We start from the raw sequence: 12,268 nt of genomic DNA, 5'->3' as shown, positions 1-12,268 counted from the left end.
AGAAAAAAGTTTAAGTAGAAATGGAGGGAGAAGAAATGAAACCTTTTATTATGGAAACTATGAAGGGAACTTTAAAAAAATTGAGATGTTAATTCAAGTTACACTAATTTTCTGTTTCGTAATCCAGTTTTAAGGTAGGAGCTTTCAGTCATCAAAGAAACAAGAAAGCAAAAGGACAGACAGGGTCAGGGTGGATAGAGAGATAGTCTTGGGAAGGAGTTGACAGAAAGAGGAGAAACAATTTTGAATGATACATTGATATACATTTGTGAAACTGCTTAAGCAGAAAACCCAGTGAATAGTGAAAGAAATCAGAAAGGAAGGAAACAAAGTAACATAAAAGATTCATATTAAGCGTAAAAATGGGAAAGAGAAAGATTCAGCCATTCAGCCAGTTGAATGGCACCAGTGTGGGGAAGGGAATTTGGTTGCTGTGAATTTTAGGAAAGGATATAAACGTAAGAGTAAAGGGGAGAAGGGAAAAGAATCTGTGACAGCTTTCAATATGCGCTAATATGCAGCTGGTATTTGTGAAACCAGTGTTCATGACTCTGGTAATGTCTCCCTTATGGAAAAAGTACAGTTGATTTTTAAAACTAGTGATTTAAAATCTAGCTGACACACTACTCAAATTTCACTGGCAAGGATTCTCTTCTTTAAATGAACACATTTAAAAGTATCTAAATCTTGGAAAGGGATTAGCATTGGTGGTAGGATTTTTATTTTCTTTAGTTTCATTTAACATTTGTATTTTAAACCATTTGTTGCTTACACCCATTTCCATTAATCTTGACTATATTTAAGTGATTTTTAATAATCACATAAATAAAACATGATTAATAGACTCCATTAAAATCTTGCCAGGTCCTATATTCTTATGGAAATTAGACTCAGGTTTTAACAACCATATACATGTGATGGGAAAAGGTTATTAATCTGAAAATCAGAGAATATCTATTACAAGTAAATCACTGAGGAGAGTCAGCCAACCATGAAAGAGCTCTGGCTTCAGCCATTTCAGTGAGCCTGAACTGCAATGACCTATGGGGCTGATTTCATTTAAGTAATCAACTTTGACTCTGTAAACATAAGTCCAGTATAATGATGTGGACCTATGTCCAAAAACAACATGCCAGTGCTTATACTTCTTGGCATTTAGGACAACAAAAAATATTAAGAAAAACTCAGAATACAGCCTATTATTTTGATTTTGAAAACTAGTGAATGAAAGCTATTGTAAATGATATGAATGTGGGGCCAGTTTACAACAGGACAGTTTCAATGTTTCTAATGATACAAACAATTGTTTATTTTCACCAATTAAGAAACTATATGAAATTCAGTTTGCAAAAGTGAAAAATGTACTTTGAACCATCAAATTTCCCATCAGGATTCCATATATTTTCAATATTTACATAAATTTACTTCTCCTTTAAAAATACATTTGGAATTTAGCTTCCACACATAACATTTCTGAGACTCATGTTTGCAGTTCCTATTGCATATATTGTTTAATAAACTAAATAGAGGCTGCATAATATGATGGATAAAAAATTTCCCTGGAAGCTTGCAAGAGTACAAGTCATATCTCTGAGACAGACTAATTGTGTGATCCTAGGTAAGTCACTTAAACTCTCATTGATTTAAGAAATTTTCTAGATTCTAAGGTGCAGAGAAGACACTGACCTGCAATGGTAGAGGGAGTTCCCTATAACAATGGAGCACATATCCAATCCATATTCCATGAGAAGCTCTAACCTCCATATATAACTGGATGGCTATATTAGGTATGCTGAAAAATTAATAAAGCTGATTACATAAAATACTCATGAAAAACCTGTCTCTCTACATATTAGGCATAATTCATACCTGTTGTTACACTGTCCTTACAATTTATGGAAACTGAGTTCTAAATCTTTATTTTAAATTGAAAATACTATGAGTAACCTGTTTTCAGGAATTTAGTATTTTTGAGGGGTAGGGGAGTTCTTATTAGATTGATTTATAGAAAAATCAATAGAATAGATGTGGCCTTTCTTAATATGTCATTTGAGAGGGTTGTAAAAAACTTGGAGTAAACTGTAGGAGGAGATGCAGTCTTCTTTCGTCTTATGCTAGATGCAATATATTGGTCCATTGTTTCCAATAGTTTGGTTTGAGAGAGGAAGTACTACAAAAATAAAACATTCCTATCCACTGACTATAAGTATTTTCACTGGATGTCTCTCTATGCATGAAATTCTTTTCTCTCTCCTCTTCATTTCATGCTCTAGCTGGCTTAAGTACAAAATAAAACCCTGCCTTCCACAATTAGGTTTTCCCAATCCCCTTTAATGTAGATGTCTCCCTCTGATGATTACCTCAAGTTAATTCTGTAGGTAGAATCCTGTTTGTGTTTAGCTGTTTCCTGTTATTTATGCTTTGCATACCCAGCTCTTAGCCTGGTGATAGTTACATAGTAGATCCTTAATAAATATCTATTTCTCACACGCAAAACTCCATCTCATGACAGTCTTTACTGGCTGCCCCCATGACTAGAGTGCCATCCCTCCTCACTTCCATTTCCAGGCTTCTTTCTGGTCTCTGCTAAAATCTCATCTATCACAAGAAGCCTTTCTCAGTTTCCCTTAAAACTAGTGCTTTCCCCGTGAAATTATTCCCAATCTATCTTTTTTTATTAAAGGTATTATTTGACTTTTACAATTTTCCCATCTTACTTCCCTGCCCCCACCTCCCCAATTCTCAATCCATCTTGCACATAACTATATATACACACATATAGTTTTATATAAATATATAATTTTTAAGCAATGTTACCCTACAATCTTTGTCTCCTCTCATATATATCATACTTTAACATATATGTTAATACTCTAAAATGCTCCCTTCACAGTTCCTCAAGGTCCTTACTTCATGAGATCTGTTTATAAGATAAGGATGGTTATATATGAAATCCCGACTGGAAATTTGATGGTTCAAAGTGCATGTTTTACTTGTACAAACTAAATTTTGCATATTTTCTTAATTGGTGAAAATAGACAAGTTAATAAATGAAAGATATTGGAAATGAAATGAATGGGGGCAAGTTTACAACAGGACAGAGTTTGATTGTTTCTAATAACACAAATAATTATTTGCATATTTTCACAATTAAGAGTTTGCACAACAATATGACCAGAAAGGACAATGATCAATATTGGAAGGGATGTGGGAAATCTGGGATATTACTACATTATTGGTGAAGCTGTGAACTCATCCAACCTTTCCAAAGAGCAATTTCAGATTATGCCCAAAGGGCAACAAAAAAGTGCATACCCTTTGACCCAGCAATACCACTACTGGGTCTATACCCTGAAGAGATGATAAAAAAAAAGGGTAAAAATATCACTTGTACAAAAATATTTATAGCAGCCCTGTTTGTGGTGGCAAAAAATTGGAAATTAAGTGAAAGTCCTTCAGTTGGGGAATGGCTTAACAAAATGTGGTACATGTATGTCATGGAACATTACTGTCCCATTAGAAACCAGGAGGGATGGGAATTCAGGGAAGCCTGGAAAGATCTGCATGAACTGATGCTAAGTGCGATGAACAGAACCAGAAAAACATTGTACACCCTAACAGCAACATGGGGGTGATGATCAACCCTGAAGGACTTGCTCGTTCCTTCAGTGCAACAACCAGGGACAATTCTGAGCTATCTGCAATGGAGGATACCATCTGTAACCAGAGAAAAGTTATGGACTTTGGACAAAGACCAAAGACTATGGCAGTCAAACTGGAAAAAAAAGTTATATTATTATGTAATTTTACTATCTCATAGTTTGTTTTTCTTCCTTAAAGATATGATTTCTCTGTCATCACATTCAACTGAGACTGAAGTATAACATAGAACCAGTGTAACCAATGTAAACATTAACAGAATGCCTTCTGTGCGGGGAGGGAAGCAAGAATGGGGGGGGGGGAATTGTAAAACTCAAAATAAATAAAATCTTTAATAAAAAAAAGAAAAGAAAAAGAAAGTTTCCCTGGAAGTTTGCAAGACCACAGATTTCAAGTTATACCTCTGAGACATACGAGTTGTGTGACCGTAGGCATGTCATTGAACCTCTCACTGATCTAAGCAATTTTCTAGATTCTAAGTTGCAGAGAAGATACTGACCTGCAGGGTAAAGGGAGTTCCCTATGGAAATGAAACCACATATCCAATCCATATTCGATGAGAAGCTCTAACATCCACATATAACTGGATGGTTATATTAGGCATGCTGAAAAATTAATAAGGCTGATCCTATAAACTACACAGTCTCATTACATTATAGGCTTATGCCTGTTTTTATATTGTTTTTATAGCCTATGGAAACTGTATTCTAAATCTTTATTTTAAATTGAAAATACTGATGAGTTACCTGTTTTCAAGAATTTAGGATTTTTGAGGGGCAAGGGAATTCTTATTAAGAATTATTTAAAGAAAAATCAATAGAATAGATGAGACCTTAAACTGTAGGACATACATTTTCTAGAAATATCTGAGTATTCTGCCCTGTACCAGATACAACAGATTGCCCTAATGTTTCCAATAGTATGGTTTGAGAGGAAGTGCTGTTCCAGAAAGAAAACTCTCATATCTTCTGACTGTAGGCATTTTTGCCAGATGTCCTGCTGCTCTCCAACCCCACCCCAATCCCAATAAATGGTATCCTTTCCTCTCTCTTCTTCCTTTCTTGCCCTATTTGGTTTACACAAGTCCAAGATAAACACTGCCTTCTATAAGGAGGGTTTCCCAATCCCCTTTAATGTGGATGCCTCCCTCAGCTGATTATTTCCAGTTTATACAGTATGTAGTATCTTGTTTGTACTTAGTTATTTCCTGTTGTTTCCCCCTTTACAATGTAATATCCTTGAGAAGGGGGACTATCTTCCCATTCTTTGTATTCCCAAGAGTTACATAAGTAGATTCTTAATAAATATCTATTTCTCACTCATAAATTCCATGTCCTGACAGTCTTCCCTGACTGCCTCCAATGCTGTTCCTCCTCAGTTCTACCTCCTGGCTTTCTTCTAGTGTCTGCTAAAGTCTCATCTATCTCATCTATATTTCCCTTCAAACTAGTGTCTGCCCTCTGAGATTTTTCCCAATTTATCTTGCATTTATTTTCTTTACACATAGTTTGTAACCAATGTTATCCTACGACCTTTCTCTCTTCTCATATGTATCATACTTCAACATATATGTCAACACCCTCACTTCACAGTTCCTTAGCTTCCTCTTCAAAAGATGTACTTACAAAGATGGTTATGTCTTTGATTACCCACAAATGCACTTTGAGTATACTAATTCTAAATTTCTCTTAATTGGTCAAAATTGATCTTCTTCCTCAGTCTTGCAAATGCACTGTTTTTATCTGCACCATGACCTCTGATCAGAGACCATCTCTACTGTGTTAGCTACAGTTTTTGGCTGTCCCCATTTTGATTCTTGGTAAACCAAGTGATATGTTTATTCAACTCTACATCATATTGCCGACCCCCCCCATCCCATTACCAATGGTCTCCTGTCAGATCTTAGCTTTGAACCACTCCTTTCATCTGCCGCCTTGGCTTGTATGTACATGCTGCTAAATAAATGTGGAAAAAATCAGACAACTGTGCTCATAAGGTACACCAGACATGTATGTTACATCACCTCAACTAAGCTCTTCCTGAGGCAAAGCAATGCTTTTATATTTAATTTCCCCTAAACAATTCATTATCCCAATTTCCATGGCAGCTCTTTTGAACCTTTTCATTACTCCTCAACCTTTCATGGTTCACTATACAGTTTTTCAGTTAAAAAGTTTGCCACTAAATGAGGCTATTACCTGAGACCACCTTCTTACCATCCTTCTTCTCAAAGGTCATCCATTTCCTTCTGCCACCATCTCTTCCTTCAACCATCTCAAAGACCTGGTCTTTCTTCTAGTCAATGAAAATGCTTGTACGTGTCCAAGTAAGGCTCTTATTTCTTATATCCTCCACCAAATTGCTCCATCTATCCTTCCTGTTTTCACTTTCCTTCAATCTTTCCTGCCTACTGGCTACTTCCTTCCTAGTTTACAAACATGCCCATATTTTCTCTCCATTCTCAAAAAAACTTTACTTGATCCACCTGTCTCCATTATCATCGCACATCTCTCCTTTATCTTGGACCTAAATACCAGAGAGGACCCTTGACAACAGATATCTCCCGTCATTTCCTTTGACACTCTACAGTCCATATTCTCCAAAGACACTAATGGTTTCTTCACTGCCAGATCTCACGGTCTTTTCTCAGTTCTCATCTTCCTTGACTTCCTTGACTGTGAAACTGCGGGGAGAAACAGTTCCGTCCAGGAGAGTGCGGCAGCCCGAGCCCGGCCAGGGAGGAGGGACGAACTGCGCATGCGTCGGTCTGGCCCGCCGGGCATGCGCTCAGGGCCTCTCACTGACCCTTGTGACCCCGTAAAGCGCGCCCCCGCCCCCGCCGCCACTCCTGTCTCCCGGCATGCTCCCGGGCTCCTGCGGCCCCGAGGGCTCTGTGCGCAGGCGCGGACTCTGGAGAGGGAGGCCCCAAGCCGTGGGGGAGGGCGTGGGGTGGGGGCCAGGGCTCCAGAAGCCCCGGGCCCAGCGCGGCCTCATGCCTCCATATTACCTTGTTTCAGACTATGAGGCTTCACACGGGATGTTCATGTTCAGCTTGTTGCGGGGCCGCGGGAACAGTTCCTGACTTGTGCGGAGAGAACCTGCCTTTGAACTGTGACTCGGCCACTTTGTAGCAGTGTGAGCACCAGCAGCTCACTTGGGCTTTTCTGCTTTGGCCAGGGATTTCGACATTCCCTTTGTCTGGACAGGTGAACCCTAGCTTCGGTGGGGGAGCATTGGAGGTGCAGCCACAGTGGCTGGTGATGCCATTGACAAGGAGTTTATTGGGTGCAAAGACATCGGGGCTAATGACTGTCTTCTAGTGAGTGCCCCGTACGGAGACCTGCAGCACTGTCCGGAGGTTCAAGGTCAGTGTGCCTTTCTTGTCTGAGCAGTTGGCCTTTGCCTTCCCCATAGTTTCCCAGATAGCCAGGTGACACATGAGGTTATTATCCTTCATCAGTTTCTGTTTGTAGAAAGAACACAGAGAATTGGCAGGAACTTCTCCAAATTAGAGTATTTCCAATTTAAACTGTATTCGCTCCTCTTCCATATACCAATCTTTCTCTAAAAATAATTCAATATCGTAATATAATTAGAAAGTGAGGGACTTAAATGACAATCCTCTTTAGATGTGTCAGGTGACATACTGAGATCTTTAAGATCCTTTGCATCCTTCTGTACTTTGCCCTACAAAATACATGGAAGTACTGTAAAATAATATGAAGATAACACTAGTAACTTGGACTACCACTTATCTCTAGCAATTTAAGGTTTTCACAACACTTCAGATACCTTATTTGATCTTTCTGTCCACCTGCCCAGGAAGTCCTCCTTCTTTCTCTGGAAGCTGAAAAGGAAATAGCATGGAGGCTAAATGAGAAGTCTTAAATCACAACAAAAGTGGACAAAAGGGAGTCAAATGTCCCCACAATTGCTTTGACTTTCCTAGCACCCCAGCTGGCTAGTCACTTCTTGACTGTATGACATTTTATTTGATTCAAGGGCAGTGAGGGAAGAGGAGAAAGAAGAGTAATGGCCTGCACCCCTAGACATATTTTCCAGCCGATTCTGGAGAAGGACTTTCATTCTCTGGATAAAGGGGAATATCTCTTGTCTGCTAGTGAGACTTTCTCTGCCTCCAAAGGCTGTTTGTATTTGAGACTTGTTACATATATCTATCTAGGGCACAATAACACACCCATGCTTCCATATTACCTAATTTCAAACTATTAGTCTTCATATGGTATGTTCATGTTCAGTTTGTTGTACTGCTGCTGAAAGAATTCCTGACTTGTTCAGTTTGTTGTACTGCTGCTGAAAGAATTCCTGACTTGGGAACAGAGAAACTGTGTTTGAATTCTGACTCTGCCACTTTCTAGAAATGTGATCTCAAGCAAGTCACTTAAGCTTCCATACTTTGCCCAGGAAGATCAAAATTCCCTACACCTATAGGGTCAAAACCTAGATTCAGGGGAGAGCATTGCAGGTGTAGCCACTGTGGATGGTGATGCCACTGTCAAGGAGGATCATGTTTTTCGGTGCAATGACATCTGGCCTAGTGACTTTCTTGTCTTTCTTGTAGTGATTGTCCCCTATTTAGATCTGCAGCACTGTCATGCAGTTCAAGGTCAGTGTGCCTTTCTAGTCTGAGCACATGGCCTTCACATTCTCCATAGTTTCCCAGATAGCCAGATCACACATGAGATTATTATCCTTCATCATTTTCTGGTTGTAGAAAAGAATAGAGAGAATTGGCAGGAACTTCTCCATATCAGAGTATTTCCAATTTAAGTTGTATATTCTCCTCTTCCATATAACAGTCTCTTTCTCTGAATTAAAAAAAAAGTTAAAAACCCACGATGAATTTTGTGGGTTTGGTCCAAAATCAAAATCTTTGGAGCATATTGAAATGATGACTAAGTTGATTGACATGAATGTGTCCCCATACCACTTTGGCATTGAGAGAATATGGGGAAAGTCTTCAACTATGCAAAAGGATAGGATAAAACTGCATGGAAGTTTTGTTAGAGGGAGGACCTTAATAATTGGAGTATGGGATGGCCTACTTTTTCATGGGATTCTCTGGGCCATCTTGCTGTACTTTCAAAAAAGTCCCATTTTGATTTGTGAAAACTGCTCATTTATTTACATGTTGCACTGAAGGCGTAGACTTTGTTGAATTTCTCCTCTGGTATCTTATTCCTTATTCCTTGGCAGTCACATTTCAGATCTTTGACCAAGCCAGTAAGCCTCAGGCAGTCTTGTTGTCCACCTGTCCCGGAAGCCCTCCTTCTTTCTCTAGAGGCTGAAAATGAAATAGCATGGAGGCTAACTGAGAATTCCTGAATTATGGCAAGAGGGGACAAAAGGGAGTCAAATGTAACCAGAATTGCAGTGACTTTCCTAGCAGGCCAGCTGGCTAGTCACTTCCTGACTCTATGACATTTTACTTGATTCCAGGGCAGTTATGGATGAGGAGAAAGAAGGTTAATGGCCTGTTCTTCCTGACTTGTGAACAGAGAAACTGTTTCTGGCAGTTCTGGAGAAGGGCTTTCATTCTTTGGATAAAGGGGAATATCTCTTGTCTCCTAATGAACCTTTCTCTGAGCCAAAGGGTTATTTCTCTTTGATATTTCTTAGGTATGTCTAGGGCACAATAACCCACTCATTCTTCCATATTGCCTTATTTCAATCTATTAATCTTCATATAGTATGTTCATGTTCAATTTGTTGCAGTGTTGATGAAAGAATTTTTGACTTGTGAAGAGAGAACCTGCATATGAATTGAGACTCTGCCACTTTGTAAGAATGTGCCCACAAGCAAGTCACTTAAGCTTTTCTGCTTTGCCCAGGGATTTCGAAATTCCTTTTGTCTCTACAGCTAAACCCTAGAGTCAGGGGACATCATTGGTGGTGTAGCCACAGTGGATGGTGATGCCATTGACAAGGAGGATCAGTTTATTGGGTGCAATGACATCTGGGCTAATGACTGTCTTCTAGTGAGTCCCCCTTATGTAGAACTGCAGCACTGTCGTGAGGTTCAAGCTCAATTTGCCTTTCTTGTCTGAGCAGATCGCCATCGCCTTCCCCATAGTTTCCCAGATGGCCAGGTGACACATGAGGTTATTATCCTTCATCAGTTTCTGTTGGTAGGAAGGAATAGTGCGAATTGGCAGGAACTTCTCCAAATCAGAGTATTTTCAATTGAAACCATATCCTGTCCTCTAACATATACCATCTCTCTGAAAAAAAAAATCAGTATCATAAAATAATAGAAATTGAGGGGCTTAAAGTATAATCCTCTTCAGATGTGTCAGGTGACATACAAAGATCATTAAGATCATCTGCATCCTTCTGTACTTTGCCCTATAAAATACATGGAAGCACTGTAAAATAATATGAACATAACACTAATAACTTTGACTACCATTTATCTGGAAATTTAAGGTTTCCACAACACTTCAGACAGATTATTTAATCTTTATGTCCACCTGCCCAGGAAGCCCTCCTTCCTTCTCTGTAGGCTGAAAATGAAATAGCATGGAAGCTAAATGAGATGTCCTAAATCATGGCACGAGGGGACAAAAGGGAATCAAATGTTCCTGGAATTACTCTTACTTTCCTAGTAGCCCAGCTGACTAGTCACTTCCTGGCTGTATGACTTTTGTTTCAAGGGCAGTGGGGGAAGAGGAGAAAGAAGGGTAATGGCTTGCTCTCCTAGACATATTTTCTTGCAGTTCTGGAGATGGGCTTTCATTCTTTGGATGAATGGGAACATCTCTTGTCTGCTAATGAGACTTTCTCTGCCCCAAATGGTTGTTTCTATTTGAGACTTGTTAGGTATGTCTTCAACACAATACCCCACTCATGCTTCCATATTACCTAATTTCAAACTTATAGTCTTCATATGGTCTGTTTAGGTTGAACTTATTGTAGTGCTGCTGAAAGAATTCCTGACTTGTGAACAGAAAATATGTGTTTGAATTCTGGCTCTGCCACTTTCTAGAAATGTGACCTCAGGCAAATCACGTAAGCTTTCATAGTTTCCCCAGGGATTTTGAAATTCTCTTCTCCTAAAACCTAGAGTCCCCAGAGAGAATATCAAGAATTTACTGGTGTAGCCACTGTGGATGGTGATGCCATTGACAAGGAGGATCAGGATTTGGGATGCAATAACATCTGGGCTAGTGACTGTCTTCTAGTGAGTGCAGTTCTTCTCGTCCTGTTCAAGGTCAGCATGCCTTTCTTGCCCAAGCAGATAGACGATGCATTCCCCATTGTTTCACAGGCATCCTATTTAAACATGTGGTTGTTATCCTTCATCTTTTTCTACTAGAAGAAAAGAATTGTGAGAATTGGCTGAAACTTCTCCAATTTAAACCCTATCCCCTCTTCTCCCATTTACTTGTGTCATTCTCTGAAGGAAAAACTAAACCCAAGATGAATTTTCTGGTTTTGTTACAAATTCAAAATCTTTGGTGGATTTTAAAATGATGACCAAATGGGGTAGGCCTCTCTCCCTATTATGGATGCTCTATGTCCACAAGTGTTCTGAGTCAAAGTGAGGTTTCCCTGTTCTCTTTCCTAAATGAACATGAAACTATCACATGCTGAGCCATGCTGCTATTAGCTTCCCTTACCCTTCAGTGTTCTACAGGAAGAAAAGATGAACATCCTTCTTCACCATGACAGTATAAAAGAGATGGTGACAACCAGTTACTTGCTTGCCTCCTTACCCTGTCATCATCAGAGACATCCCTTTCTTTAACCCATTTCACTCTTAACCAGGGATCACTTATGTATGGTCTCATACAAGCATTGTATCAGTGTTGAAGAGTTTAGAATAATTATGTCAAAATTCATGGGATTCTTCTACCTCAGGACTTGTTGCATTAGATAGGATCTTTGGAGATATTTCATGTGTTCCATAACCTTAGCTGAGGGTGAAAATGACACCTATATTTCAATATATGTATTTGCTTACCTGTGGAATCCTCTGCATTTTATTTTATGATTTAAAAACACTTTATTATAGCAAGAGATTCATAGCCTTCATCAGACTGGCAAAAGCATCAATGACACTAGAAAGGGACAGGAACTCCTGGTTTGGTTTCTATCTTTCAAACCCTTTTTTCTGTCTGATCTCACTTTCTCTTTTCTGTTCCCTGATGGGGTGGAGGGTATGGTTTTGGGTGGAGAAGGGAACAGTAAAAGGACTACTACTCCATTTAGCAGCTGAAGTTGGGTAGAACCTAGTGAGGTTAAATGACCTGAATGTGTCCCCAAACCACTTTGGCATTGAGACAGTCACAGGAAAGTCTGCAGCAGCCCAAAGGACTAGGATAAAACCACATGGAAGTTTTGCTAGAGGGTGGGTGTTACAAAATGGACTAGGGGATGGCCTAGTTTATCAGGGGAATCTCTGAGGCCCCCTTACTGTACATTCAAAAAGTCTCATTTTGATTCCTGAAAACTGTGCTGATTGATTTACATTTTGAACTGAAGGTGTAGACTTTGAAGAAGTTGTCCTTCGGTATCTCATTTCTTATTGCCTTGTAGTCATATTTGATTTCTTCAACCAAGCCCAGTGAAGCACACTTGGTCTTGT

The sequence above is a fragment of the Macrotis lagotis genome, unplaced genomic scaffold (genome assembly GCF_037893015.1).
Source record: "Macrotis lagotis isolate mMagLag1 unplaced genomic scaffold, bilby.v1.9.chrom.fasta BILBYCTG445, whole genome shotgun sequence".
In the NCBI taxonomy this organism is placed as follows: Eukaryota; Metazoa; Chordata; class Mammalia; order Peramelemorphia; family Peramelidae; genus Macrotis; species Macrotis lagotis.
This window is presented reverse-complemented; position numbering follows the sequence as displayed.